Here is a 15,422-nt window from a genome sequence, read left to right on the forward strand (position 1 = left end):
TCGACATGAAATGCAGAAAAATAGGGTTTCTAAACACTCGCTCTTTAACTATAAATTTAACGTGAACCTACAAAAACACAATTAACGTTTCTTTTGATTAAATTACCTTTTCTCGTTGACGACTTTAACCTGACAGTTGAATAAGGTTAGGTCTTATAGACTGTAAAAAGGTCTTAGGTCTATCTTCAGTGATAGGTATTTATTTAGCTGCTAAAACGTTAACCTAAAATGGCGGGAGAGACAGGTAATGAAAAAAATCGACATGAAATGCAGAAACAGGGTTTATAAACACTCTCTCTCTTCAACTATACATTTAACGTGAAATTACAAAAAGACACGACGTTTCTTTTGACTAAATACCCTTTTCTCTCTGACGACAGTGTTGATCAGCATCAGAAACCGCGCTCGACACAGTGTGGGTGTTGAACTTGATGAAGCCAAGCAAGCACACAACTGCTCTGCACTGAACTGAACTAACGTTAACAGAAGTTGATGGGCGGAGCTGCGTTGAGAAGGTGACGTCACGCCGTATCAATTTGTGTGTTGGAGGCTGTGCTTGGATTTTCTGTCGAGATTTTAATAAACGTCGATATGGTTGGTCAGTGCTCCTCGATCTAACGTTAAAGAACTGCCACAGCAGGTCACACGATCGTATATGGAGGAAACTGAACAACGGAAAACTACGTTAATGTTAACGTTAGCAGCTAAGTTACTTCTTGGAAAAACAACAAGGGAAACAGTTTCGAGGAGCTGACTCCGGATCGCGTGGTTTTAACTGCAATCAGGAGGAAAAATGTTTGTTAAAAGTTGTACAAAGCAAAAGGTGTAACGTTACTGATTCCTTGATGACTACGCAACATTAACTTAGTATAACTTAGTTGATGCATGATGTTGAATTTGGTTCATGTTAGAGCAGATGATAAAGCTAGGCCACATTGCATGATGAATCAAATTGCTATAGTTTATTTTGTTTTCAATTAACAATTTGCGTTGATATTCTGTACATCTATTTAAAATGTTTGTAAATCAAGTTTTTATATAAGTTAACTGCTTAATAAATACATTAAGTGACTGCATATACATTTGTTTCTGTACTGATTGCATCAACAAAGACCCTTTAAGTACACATTGCTGGGATGGGCAAAGATGCATACAATTATTTAAAAATAATGTAACGTTACCAAATACCCTCATTTTTACATGTGTCATTTTTTTCTTACACAACCAATGAAAACTTAAAGGTACAGTTCACTTCAAAATGAAAATTCTGTCATCATACTCACCCTCAAGTTGTTTCAAAGCTGTACGAATTTCTTCTGAACACAATGGAAGATATTTTTGAAGAATGTCAGTAAATAAACAGTTAAATGGTCCCATTGACTTCCATAGAAAGAATAAAATTATACTATGGAAGTCAATGGGACCAGTTAACTATTTGGTTACTGACATTCTTCAAAATATCTTCCTGTGTGTTCAGCAGAAGGAATAAACCATACAGGTTTGAAACAACTTGAGGGTGAGAATATGATGACAGAATTTTAATTTTAAAGTGAACTATACCTTTAACATATGCTGAAAATAGCAAGCTAACGATGTCCGGATATGTGAGGGGATCAGTAATCCAGTCTTGTGCTTCTAAATCATATTGATCATGTTGTTTATCGCAAACAGTTTGTCCAAATAACGTTTTTTTGCCAGTTTCTCCCGGTATGGCCCCTTCTCTTTTTCTTTCAACTTCTCCAGCTCTTCCGTTCTTTAATTTTACCTCGTTTTAGCCAAACACACGTGTCACCCACTTTTAAAGGTCATAGAAAATATAAACATAGATCGTGCTTGTAAAGAGCCCACGTATAATGCAACACTGCGTACCTTTACATTCCCTATTTGACATATTTGCTTGCAAAGTCCTTGTAAAGTAAATTTTCCTAACATAGCAAGGCGAAAAAATACTATTGTTTACTTACCGTTACCGATAAGATGATCGTTGTGTTGTATGAGATATCCATGAGAAATTCCAATGGGCGGTAAGTCCTCTTCCAGATCCATTTGACTGGTTCCAGAGCTGCGTTTTCCATTCGCAATCTCATAATAATTACTCGGTGTTAATAAAGTTTCCCTGACAATATGGCAAACAGCCACTTATGACATTAGACTGTCTATAGCATCTTCAATCACCTATAGGCAATTTTAACCTATAGTAAAAAAATGGTATGAAAATAGGCTATTTAAATATTATGGTCTTGTTTAAAAATTGCTTTTTCAATTTAAAAAAGCACCACATTGTTTTTAAATTTACAGTTTTATTTTCTCAAAACAATAAAAATACATAATTTCTACATACAAATCTGGTTTTGTTAACATATTCTTCCTGTAAAATCTACAGCTTTATTTGATCTAACTGTCAACACAAAAATATTGTCAAATAAACAACTTTGCATTGTATTTTCATTTACAGTTTATTTATGTTGTGATTTTACAACTTTTTGGTGTTAATTCTATGGTCATTTTTTACAGTGTGTGCCTTTTCTTTTAACACAATGTAGCAACATAACTGACCTTAGTGCTATTTTGTTGACCTGTGCTATTTTGTTGACCTTAGTGCTATTTTGTATTTTGTTGACCTTAGTGCTATTTTGACAAGTTTAACTTGTCAATAGGAAATTGTCAATTTTGAGGGAGTAATGAGTCTGTCTTTGTTGCTTAGATCTTATGATTTTTCTAGTAATTCTATTTGTTTACATTTCAGATGCAGTGAGGTGAGCTGGGGCCCGTTCTTCGTACCTCGCTAACTCAGTTAGCTGGATTTGATTGTTGACGATTTGGCATGATCTTGGATTGTTTGGTTCTTCGAAGCTCATCCTGGACTTGCTGTCATAGTAACAGGTCCGTAAGCTTAAACCTGCTCATGAGCAGGCTTATTTCATGTAAACAGGATTAGATTGCATCTGAGGTGATACTTAAAATCTGTCCCAGCCACTGCTACTTTATTACAAGAGTTCATTACTGAACCAGGGGCAATAATAATAATTTTAAATAATAATAATAATATAAAAATGTTATATTTTATATGCATATGAGAATGTATATAATATTATAATGTTGTATAATAATATAGACACAGCCATTTGATTGAGCGATTTATTTGTGATGGAATAATTAATTTATAATTTTATTGGAGGTTTACACACATGTTGTACAGTTACTCTGAGCCGTGCATTCATTTAAGTGATCACAGATATTATGGGAGTGGCTTGATGCAGCGCAAGAGATGCAGATAATTTGCTCTTGACCCTTAAGAAACTTTAATACTGTCACGTTACAAATCTGCTCCAAATTGAATTAAAAATTAAATTACAACATTGAAATAAAAATGTAAAGGGTGTACAAATACTGTATAAAATCGTGAATACAAATAATTGGTAATCATGTTAAAAAAACAAAAAACGTTTATCATTTATCTATAATAACTTTTATGTTGGTTTGGCTGTTTTCTTATAAAGGTCCAGAAATTCGTGGGGTTTTTATTGTGTAATTTGTCAAGTTTTTTGCCAGGTGGCTTTTTTAATTATATGATGTCATTACGTTGCTGTCTTGACGCCAGCCAATCGCTGCATTGCTGATCGTGGTTTCGAGTATCGATGCATCTGCCCTCTTCAGGGAAAACAAGAACGCGCAGTGATCTTAGATCATTTAATCCAGATATTTTAATCCAATCCGCAAATTCGTTTGAAGAACCAAATTAGCCAGACATCAGTTATCACGATTAAAAGATCTGGGATCTGTCAAATCATCTCAGATGTAATAAGCAACGTATGAAGAACGGGCCCCTGGTCAGTGATGTAATGTTCCTGGCAGCCAAGTTTACTCCATCAAAAGAAAGTCATCCAGGAAATGTGTGAAAATGAGGATGTCCAGGATTCATGTTATCTAAAACTAAAATTCAAAAGCACTTGACAACCTCTAAGAATGATGAAATAAACTAGTTAAAAGTAGTTTAATTATAAAAATTATCTTTGCTCTACCTATTTGTTGTGATATATTGCTGTATTTTATATTTTTGTTTCACTGGATTTGTTTTGTAATTGCATAAATGAAATGTCATAACTATATTTTATTGTAATATTTGGACCAAAAGGCTGTACAATAAAAATATAATTAATGAACTTATTATTTACAATCAAGATTTGTTCTTTCATTTTGCACAATCATCAAACAGCAAAGTACAGACTGAATTAAAATGGTAGTTTTATATTTATTTATTGCAGGTTTGAGTGGCACACATTAATTTTAATGCAGTTCAAAAGAAACTTGCTTATTGTAAAGACAGTTTTGCATAGTGATACTAGATCATACATCTCTATTTTTGCATCCAGTAATCATAGACTAGCCAGCTTCAGAGAACTCTTCACTCCTTTAAGTCGTCCAGTTGCTGCCAGCTCACCCAGGTAACTGAAGAATAAAAGAACAAGTCAATAATAAAGCAATTGTTTAAGAATGAAATATATATATATAAAATATATATATATATATATATATATATATATATATATATATATATATATATATATATATATATATATATATATATATATATATATATATATATATATATATATATATTTTTTTTTTTTTTTTTTTTTTTTTATGTGATTTGATATTGTAATTTGTGATATGACATTATTATCATCTTTTTTTCTGGATTGGAATGGAGTACTGTAATTTTATGTAGCATCCTGCCATGGGACAACAACTGTGATGTGCATGGTCACTGTTAAATAAACTAAACATGTATACAGTTACTAGACTATAAAACTAGTAAAAAAAAATAAACTGAAGAAAAAAAAAACCGGATAAAAATACGTATACTATATAGAACAAATGGAGCAGAGCGTAAAACACTAATAATAACACAGCGATACAAACCTATTGAGTGCTTCTGCCCTGAGGGTAGCGCGATGAACACTAATAATAACACAGCGATACAAACCTATTGAGTGCTTCTGCCTTGAGGGCAGCGCGTTAAACACTAATAATAACACAGCGATACGAACCTATTGAGTACTTTTGCCCTGAGGGCAGCGCGTTAAACACTAATAATAACACAGTGATACGAACCTATTGAGTGCTTCTGCCCTGAGGGCAGCGCGTTAAACAATAATAATAACAGCGAAACAAACGTATTGAGTGCTTCTGCCTTGAGGGCAGCGCGATTAAAACTAATAATAACACAGTGATACGAACCTATTGAGTGCTTCTGCCCTGAGGGCAGCGTGTTAAACACTAATAATAACACAGTGATACGAACCTATTGAGTACTTTTGCCCTGAGGGCAGCGCGTTAAACACTAATAATAACACAGCGATACGAACCTATTGAGTACTTTTGCCCTGAGGGCAGCACGATGAACACTAATAATAACACAGTGATACGAACCTATTGAGTGCTTCTGCCCTGAGGGCAGCGCGTTAAACAATAATAATAACACAGCGATACGAACCTATTGAGTACTTCTGCCCTGAGGGCAGTGCGTTAAACACTAATAATAACACAGCAAAACAAACCTATTGAGTGCTTCTGCCTTGAGGGCAGCGCGATTAAAACTAATAATAACACAGTGATACGAACCTATTGAGTGCTTCTGCCCTGACGGCAGTGCGTTAAACACTAATAATAACAGCGATACGAACCTATTGAGTGCTTCTGCCTTGAGGGCAGCGCGATTAAAACTAATAATACCACAGTGATACAAACCTATTGAGTGCTTCTGCCCTGAGGGCAGCGCGTTAAACACTAATAATAACACAGTGATACGAACCTATTGAGTGCTTCTGCCCTGAGGGCAGCGCGTTAAACAATAATAATAACAGCGAAACAAACCTATTGAGTGCTTCTGCCTTGAGGGCAGCGCGATTAAAACTAATAATAACACAGTGATACGAACCTATTGAGTGCTTCTGCCCTGACGGCAGTGCATTAAACACTAATAATAACAGCGATACGAACCTATTGAGTGCTTCTGCCTTGAGGGCAGCGCAATTAAAACTAATAATACCACAGTGATACGAACCTATTGAGTGCTTCTGCCCTGAGGGCAGCGCGTTAAACACTAATAATAACACAGTGATACGAACCTATTGAGTACTTTTGCCCTGAGGGCAGCGCGTTAAACACTAATAATAACAGCGATACGAACCTATTGAGTGCTTCTGCCTTGAGGACAGCGCGATTAAAACTAATAATAACACAGTGATACGAACCTATTGAGTGCTTCTGCCCTGAGGGCAGCACGATGAACACTAATAATAACACAGTGATACAAACATATTGAGTGCTTCTGCCTTGAGGGCAGCGCGTTAAACACTAATAACACAGCGATACGAACCTATTGAGTGCTTCTTTCCTGAGGGCAGCGTGTTAAACACTAATAATAACAGCGACACAAACCTATTGAGTGCTTCTGCCCTGAGGGCAGCGCGTTAAACAGTAACAATAACAGCGATACAGACCTATTGTGTACTTCTGCCCTGAGGGCATTGCGTTAAACACTAAAAATAACACAGTGATACAAACCTATTGAGTACTTCTGCCCTGAGGGCAGCGCGTTAAACACTAATAATAACACAGCGATACGAACCTATTGAGTGCTTCTGCCCTGAGGGCAGCGCGTTAAACACTAATAATAACAGCGATACAAACCTATTGAGTGCTTCTGCCCTGAGGGCAGCGCGTTAAACAGTAATAATAACAGCGATACAGACCTATTGCGTACTTCTGCCCTGAGGGCATTGCGTTAAACACTAAAAATAACACAGTGATACAAACCTATTGAGTACTTCTGCCCTGAGGGCAGCGCGTTAAACACTAATAATAACACAGCGATACGAACCTATTGAGTACTTCTGCCCTGAGGGCAGCGCGTTAAACACTAATAATAACACAGCGATACGAACCTATTGAGTACTTCTGCCATGAGGGCAGCGCGTTAAACACTAATAATAACAACGATACAAACCTATTGAGGGCAGCGCGTTAAACACTAATAATAACACAGCGATACGAACCTATTGAGGGCAGCACATTAAACACTAATAATAACACAGCGATACGAACCTATTGAGGGCAGCACATTAAACACTAATAATAACACAGTGATACGAACCTATTGAGAGCTTCTGCCCTGAGGGCAGCGCTTTAAACACTAATAATAACAAAGCGATACGAACCTATTGAGGGCAGCGCGTTAAACACTAATAATAACACAGTGATACAAACCTATTGAGTACTTCTGCCTTGATATCATCTGAATTTTTGCATATATCAGCTCCACAGACAGCGAGCAGTTTTGGAAAAGCATTTTTTACTGCAGTGACACGGTAACACTTTGCATTAGTTAACATGAACTAACCGTGAACAACATCTCTGTTCAGCATTAGTTCATCTTTGTTAACGTTAGTTCAAAATATCCAGCTGTTCATGGTTTGTTCATGTTAGTTCACAGTGCATTAATGTTAGTAAAATTTTAATAATGCATTAGTAAATGTTGAAATTAAAATTAACAAAGATAAATGAATGCTTTATAAGTGCAGTTCATTATTAGTTCATGTTAACAAATGTAGTTAACTAATGTTAACTAATGTATACCTTATTAAGTGTTACCAGTGACACCATAAGCAGCTTTGATGTGGTCGAGCGATGAAGCAGTCAAATTAAAATGCATGTGATAGGACATTTAGACCAGTGTTTCCCAACCTTTTTTCAGTCATGGCACCCTTTGAAAATGTTCTCCATTTTGTGGCACCCCCTCGCATACGTTACGCTAGGGGTGTAACGGTACAGTTTGCTCACGGTTCGGTTTGTATCACGGTTTTAGGTTCACAGTTTCGGTATGGTTCAGTATTTCCTATGTTCAGGGAAAAAATAACTACTGTCAAATAAAAATAAAGAAAATAATAAGAACAAATAATTTAAATACAAGCAGCAGCACAAATAAATACTATTGAGCAAAGATACTAATAAAATAAACTATGCTTTTCAGGTTTTTCAGGTAGGCCTACATCTAACATTAGTTTTCAGGCACAGAAATTGATCAAATGTAAAATAACATAGCATATTTGACTGTATAAATGAAAGATTAACCCTATTAAACTTACAAAAGCTATTCAATCAAGAGCAGTGAGTGATGTCCTTGTCTTTTGTTGTTTGACATTAAACAGACAGCAGTAAAGGCTACTGCCCCTTTAAGACTGCCCCTTTAAGAGCTAAAGCTCGGATATGCTTCGTCTTTCTCGACTGTATAAAGTTTACTTAAGGCATACAGACTATGTCTGCTAGAATACTCATCAAGATGGACATGTTGACATACTTAGTTAACTAATTTATACCTTATTAAGTGTTACCAGTGATACCATAAGCAGCTTTGATGTGTTCGAGCGATGAAGCAGTCAAATTAAAATGCATGTGATAGGACATTTAGACGATGATTATTAGCTCTGTGCATTTCTAATGTTCGCTAATTATCTTAGTAAACGTTGGAGGATGTTGAATTTTAACAAAATTGAAAGTAAATACACTTACCTTGTTATGAATGCATTCTCTCCAGATCGGCGATAACGGCTCAGTCTGGGGGATTCCCTCCACACTTACAAACCTCTTGGCCCGCCTCTGCTTCAATTTCATTGGTTGAATCTGTAAACCAATAATTTTCCTTTCTGCCCTCAGAACATGTTTGAGTAAGTAAAACTCCCATCTGCCTGCAGTATATGAGGGAAGTGGATCAACAGGGGTTTGAGTTCAGTAAAGAGACAGCTCTGGGGAAAAAACTTTTCTTTAGTCTGCTGGTCCTGGTCCGGTGGATCCTGAAACGCCTGCCGGAGGGCAGGAGAGAAAACAGTCTGTGGGCTGGGTGAGAGGAGTCCTTGAGGATGCTGCGAGCTCGATGCAGACAGCGTTTCCTCTGGATGTGCTCGATGGCAGGTAGTGGAGTCCCTGTGATGCGCTGGGCAGTTTTCACCACCTGCTGCAGTGCCTTGCGCTCCGCAACAGAGCAGCTCCCATACCACACTGCCACACAGTTGGTCAGGATGCTTTCTATTGCGCAGCGGTAGAAGTGCACCAGGATAGCCGAGGAGAGCTGATTCTTCCTCAGTGTCCTCAGGAAGAAGAGGCGCTGGTGAGCCTTCTTGACCAGGCTGGAGGTGTTGGTCGTCCACGACATGTCCGCCGAGATGTGGATCCCCAGGAACTTGAAACTGGAGACACGTTCAACAGCCATTCCATTGATGTGGATGGTGTCGTGTGTGCCTCTTGACTCCTTCCTGAAGTCCACAATGAGCTCCTTCGTTTTGGTGGTGTTGAGGAGCAGGTTATTTTCGGTGCACCATGTGGCCAGGTGCTGGATCTCCTCCCTGTAGGCAGTCTCATCGTTGTTGCTGATGAGACCAATCACCGTAGTGTCGTCCGCAAACTTGACGATAGAATTAGATCCATAAACAGGCTTGCAGTAGGAGGTGAAGAGGGAGTAGAGAAACGGGCTTAGCACACAGCCCTGTGGTACACCAGTGTTGAGTGTGATGGATGTGGAGCAGGTGAATCCTGAACGAACATTCTGGGGTCTGTCAGTTAGGAAGTCCAAAATCCAGTTACACATTGAAGTGTTGATGCCCAGGTCTCCAAGTTTGGCTATTAACTTAGTTGGGATGACAGTGTTGAATGCTGAGCTGAAGTCAACAAACAGCATGCGTGCGTAAGTGTTCTTATTGTCCAGGTGAGTGAGCACAGAGTGCAGTGCCATGGAAACGGCATCCTCTGTGCTCCTATTGCTGCGGTTGGCAAACTGGTGTGAGTCCAATGTGGATGGTAGAGAGTCTTTTAGGTGTTCCAGAACCAGCCGCTCAAAGCACTTCATAACGATGGGTGTGAGTGCTACAGGGCGGTAGTCATTAGGGCACCTCGGGTTAGAGTGTTTTGGCACTGGCACAATGGAAGTGCGTTTAAAGCATAATGGTACAGCTGCTTGGGCAAGAGACAGGTTGAAAATGTCTGTAAAAACCCCAGCGAGCTGCTCCGCACATGCCCTGAGAACACGACCAGGGATGTTGTCTGGTCCAGCAGCCTTGTGCGCGCTGATCCGGCTCAGTGCCTTGCAGACATCTGTGGTGGAGAGTGTGATTGGTGGGTCAGCTGAGGGTTTGAGCTTGGTGGCAGTTTCTCTGTTGTCTCTTTCAAAGCGAGCATAAAAGTAATTTAGCTTGTTCAGGAAGTTGACATCAGTGGCTGCGGGGGTGGAGTGGGTGGGTTTGTAGTCACTGATGGCCTGAATGCCCTGCCACATGCGTCGAGGGTCAGAGTTGGAAAAGTGTCCCTCTATCTTTAGCTTGTAGCAGTGCTTGGCCTGTTTGATGCCCCTCTTCAGGTTTGCTCTGGATGTACTGTAGGCTTGTGCATCTCCTGATCTAAAGGCAGTATTGCTCGACTTCAGTAGGAGTCGCACTTCCCTGTTCATCCATGCCTTTTGATTTGGGTATGTGGTGATCTGTTTCTGGGTTGTAACACTGTCAATGGTGGTATTGATATGATCCAGTACAGAGGAGGTGTAGGAGTCAATGTCTGTGTGAGCGCCACTGGTGGCTTGAGAAGCAAACACACTCCAGTCTGTGTGTAGAAACCTTTTCTGGAGTGTGGAATCAACCCCTGCAGGCCACACCTTGATGGTCTTCACTGATGGCTTCACACGGTTGATGAGGGGTGCATATTTGGGGGTGAGGAACAAAGACAGGTGATCTGACTGTCCCAGGTGGGGGAGGGGTGTCGCAACGTAAGCGCCAGCCATGTTTGTGTAAACATGGTCTAAGGTTTTGTTTCCTCTGGTGTGGCAGGAAACATGCTGGTGAAACTTGGGTAGCACTGACTTTAAGTTTGAGTGATTAAAGTCACCTGCAACAATAAAACCAGCTTCCAGGTGATCAGTCTGTTGTTTACTGATGGCTGCGTGAAGTTCTTTCATAGCAAGCTTGGCATCAGCATATGGGGGAATATAGGCTGCAGTTATAATGGTGGAAGTGAACTCCCGCGGTAGATAAAACGGTCTACATTTAACCATGAGAAACTCAAGGTTAGCTGAACAATGACTCCCAACAATAGCAGAGTTTGTGCACCAAGCTTTGTTAATGTAAATGCACAATCCACCACCTCTGATCTTACCAAAGCCATCTAATGTTTTATCCGCCCGGAGCGTGTGGCATCCCGCTAGCTCAATAGCGGTGTCCGGTATTCCGCTGTTTAACCAGGTTTCCGTGAAGATTAGGAAGTTACAGGTCAAAAGTTTCTTGCTGTGTGTGATGCTGAGTCGAATCTCCTCCATTTTGTTCACTAGCGACCGTACATTGGCAAGGAAAATGCTGGGTAAAGAGAGCCGATGTGGGGTTAGCCTTAGCTTTAGCCTTAGCTTAGCTCTTAGTCCTCCGCGCTTCCCCCGCCTTTGTTTACGGTTTCGACGCCGCCTGCGAGCACTTCCGCCCGGCCGGGTAGAGTGCATAGCCTCGGGTGTCCTAGCGATCTCAGGAAGGAGTTGAAGATTGTCCATAAAACTGTCGGAAATTCGCAAACCAGTATCCAAAATCTCACCACGGGTGTACGATGTTAAGGCTAAACTGTTCTGCACGAACAGACCCGAGATGAGCAAGAAAAATACCGCAAAATTGCAGAATCTTATTATTAGCCTAATTGGGTGGGCAGAAAGCTATGCCATAATCAGAAATAATATATTTGTTTGGCAAAGTAATACTACAACTAAGAAACTAATGTGTACAAAGTTGCACAAGTCAGGATTAGTCTAAAAATGCGTGTTAAACTCACAGCACACGCAGTGATGAAGCGCAGCATTCAGAAACGCTCCGAGACGCCAGTCATGAGCTGCTTGCGTTAACACTGCGCATTGCTTAACTAGTCTATTAACTATAAGTTAAAGAAAAGTAGACAGTTCAAGCTTTCTATACACATATTTCTCATGTCTATGAGGCAGTAGCTGCTGAGTTTCGTTTATTTATGAGACGCACTCCAGCTCATGTGCAATGCATGTGATCGCTCCTGCGCGACTTCATCTCACCCTTATAATCTGCTATCACTCTATTTGCTTGTTATTTATTAAATCCAAGCAATTGGCTGACGAAACCTTTATTAAAATTAAAATACAATTTATAGAAAACGAAATTCATTTTAAAGAAGGACTTCATACAAAACGAAAATTAATATTAACCAAATATAATAACCACGGTTCATGAGCGCACACCTGCATAGAGCGGATTATAGAGCTGAGCGTCACACCGCTCCACTTCACTCATTACAGGCTCGTTCTCAGAACGCCCACGTATTAAAAAATGGTCGGGGTTAAATCGGGCTCGGGCTCATAATTACAGTTAATGTTTTGGGCCGGGCCGGGCCGGGCTCGGACACAACGTGCACGGGCTCGGGTAGGGTCGGGCTTGATTTTTGATTTTTAGGTCATTACTACTAACGCTTGTTTGGTAATCAAAATATCCTGGATTCCATATCGTTTTGATCAAAATGAATAAATAAATGCACTTTGTGTACAAATTAAGGAATCAATTTATTTTATTTTGTTTCTACCAGTAATCTCCACTACAGCAAGGCGATTTTTCCATGATTACTCCATTAATATGCTTACACACACATCATCATGCGCACGCACACATTCGCACACATACACGCATACACTCTCTCTCTCTCTCTCTGTTTCCATTACCCATCAAATTGCGCTAATTGAAATTGCGAATTGAAAATACGGCCAATGGAAACGCGTCAATTTCGCAAAAACTCCCATATATCACAAAAAAAGTTTTTACGTTCGCATGTGGTGGTTTTTCAGGCAATTCGAAAAAGGACATTTTCGCAAAACTGCAATGGAAACAGTTTTTTCGCATTTACAGGTCACCTGGATTGCTCCCACATAGGGCCTACATATTTTTTCCCACTCAAGTATGTCTAATAAGGACATATTAATAAAGACATGTTAAGACGACATATATTTTCTCCTAAGTGGCGAAACTTTATAATGACGGACCCGGTGCAGCCACAAATATCATAACCATCTATAGGCCTACTGTAATTAAGACATATATTCAAGAAATTTATTTTAACAGAAAGATGCTATAGTTTCAGCCTTGCTCAAAGACTGAGGAAACAGCTCAGTTCCCACAAGTCAATCCATTCCCGACGATCTTTGCTTCTTATTTATTAAATATACAGCCAAATAGTTGATTAAACATTGCTCAAAATTAAAATACAATTTATACAAAACGAAATTAATTTTAAAGAAAGACTTTCTAGAAAACACCTCAATGAAGTGCACAAAATCCACGTCTCCAGACATATGCGCATCTGATTATGTGCCTTACTTATGCTGCTCACTTTTCATAATCAACATATGAAATTTGGCTAGACGATGTCCACCCTGGTCCAGAAACACCATTGACCCGGATTTGGTCTGGAACTGTTCTTCCCCGGAGGAGGGCCGGGTGGAAAACCATTAGTAATTCTGTTCCGCCACTGATGTTAAAAACAGCCAGTGGTACCCAAATAAAAAAGAGCAGTTCCAATACCTCTGGGTCTCGGTCAGGAATGGCAGTGTGTGACGCTACAAAGCCTCGCCGCTTTCATTCCGCTCCCCACAAGAGGGCGAGAATGGCAGTGTGTGACGCTACAAAGCCTCGCCACTCTCATTCCCCTCTTCTCAGCGGTGCGTGGACAACAGTGCACGACGCTATGCCTCGCCACTCTTGTTCCCCGCTGAGGAAGGAGGTGAGGCAGACCGTGCGCAACACCACAAAGCCTTGCTACGCTCAGCCCCTCCTTCATTTGGGAGTGCGCTTGGCGGTGGTCGACGCTCCCATGCCTCGCCACCCTCAGACGCCTCTCCCTTCGCCAGCAGGGGGCGCCGGCTGTGGGAACGCACTCAAGCAGCCTCCCCACACTCGCACGCCCCCTCTGCGGACGCAGGTAAGTGTTGCACAGCACACTCAGATCCCACTTCGGGCCGCTCCCATGCCGTCCGAGTCGGATCCCTGCATTCCGCGTCGCTGCCCCGCTGCGGGTACGTCTGTGGTTAATCCCCTTGCTCGTGTCTGGAAGCCTGGCTAGAGCTTCCAGCCCATCTCGGGGCCGTACCATCAGACTCGGCTATGCGATTCAGTTCGCCCGGCGTCCCCCTAAGTTTGTGGGCGTTCACTTCCCAGTAGCGAAGGAGAACGCCCCCGTGCTCCGGGCGGAGATCGCAGTCCTACTGGTGAAGGACGCGATGGAGCCGGTCCCTCCAGCCGATATGAGGTCCGGGTTCTACAGCCCGTACTTCATTGTACCCAAGAAAGGCGGTGGGTTACGACCGATCTTGGACCTGCGATTCCTGAACCAGTCCCTTCACAGGCTGCCGTTCAGAATGCTAACGCAGAAGCGCATCTTCAGGTGCGTCTGTCCCCAAGATTGGTTTGCAGCGATCGACCTGAAGGACGCGTACTTTCATTCTCGATTCCCCTCGACCGGCCCTTTATGCGCTTCGCGTTCGAGGGACGGGCATGTCAGTACCGCGTCTTGCCCTTCGGCCTGTCCCTGTCGCCCCCGCGTCTTTACGAAGGTTGCAGAGGTGGCCATTGCTCCCATGAGAGAGCATGGTGTTCGCGTTCTCAACTGCCTCGACGACTGGCTGATCCTTGCCCAGTCGCGAGAGCAGTTGTGTGAACACAGGGACAAGGTGCTCGGTCACCTCAGCCAGTTGGGACTTCGGGTCAACTGGGAGAAGAGCAAACTCTGTCCCACACAGAGGATCTTTTTTCTCGGTGTGGAGATAGACTCGGTCGCCATGATGACAGCGCGCCTCACAGAGGAGTGCGTCCAGTCAGTGTTGAACTGCTTGAATTCATTCAAAGGCAGGACAGCGGTACCACTGAAACATTTTCAGAGGCTTCTGGGGCATATGGCATCCGCAGCCGCAGTAACGCCGCTGGGATTTCTTCATATGAGACCGCTTCAACGCTGGCTACACGACCGAGTCCTGAGATGGGCGTGGCGCAGCGGTCCCTCCGTGTCCAAGTGACTCCGAGGTGCCGCAACCTCCAGCCCGTGGTCGGACCCTTCGTTTCTACGGGCGGGAATTCCCCTAGAACAAGTGTCCAGGCATTCTGTTGTCTCCACGGATGCCTCATCCACCGGCTGGGGTGCCACGTACAACGGGCTTGCAGTTTCGGGTCTGTGGACGGGGCCTCAACTGCAATGGCATATCAATTGCCTCGAGTTGTTAGCAGTTCGTCTTGCACTCAGCCGCTTCAAAGTTCCGCTCAGGTTGTGTGTTGGTTTGTGCAACCCTGGACCTGGTCTCCAGCAACTGCAAAACATGACAGTAAATTAACCACTAA

At 41.8% G+C, this 15,422-nt stretch overlaps 1 pseudogene across 1 annotated transcript in view; it reads left to right on the forward strand.

The window, feature by feature from the left end:
• The first annotated feature begins 228 nt into the window (after nt 1-228).
• LOC307135917 (neoverrucotoxin subunit beta-like) overlaps nt 229-15,422 on the forward strand; it is a 53,764-nt pseudogene continuing 38,570 nt past the window's right edge. Inside the window, exon 1 of the transcript in view lies at nt 229-244. The product of the transcript in view is annotated as a neoverrucotoxin subunit beta-like (transcript). The remainder of the gene's footprint in view (nt 245-15,422) is intronic.

Source organism: Gobio gobio, assembly GCF_949357685.1.
Source record: "Gobio gobio genome assembly, chromosome: 1".
Taxonomy (NCBI): Eukaryota; Metazoa; Chordata; class Actinopteri; order Cypriniformes; family Gobionidae; genus Gobio; species Gobio gobio.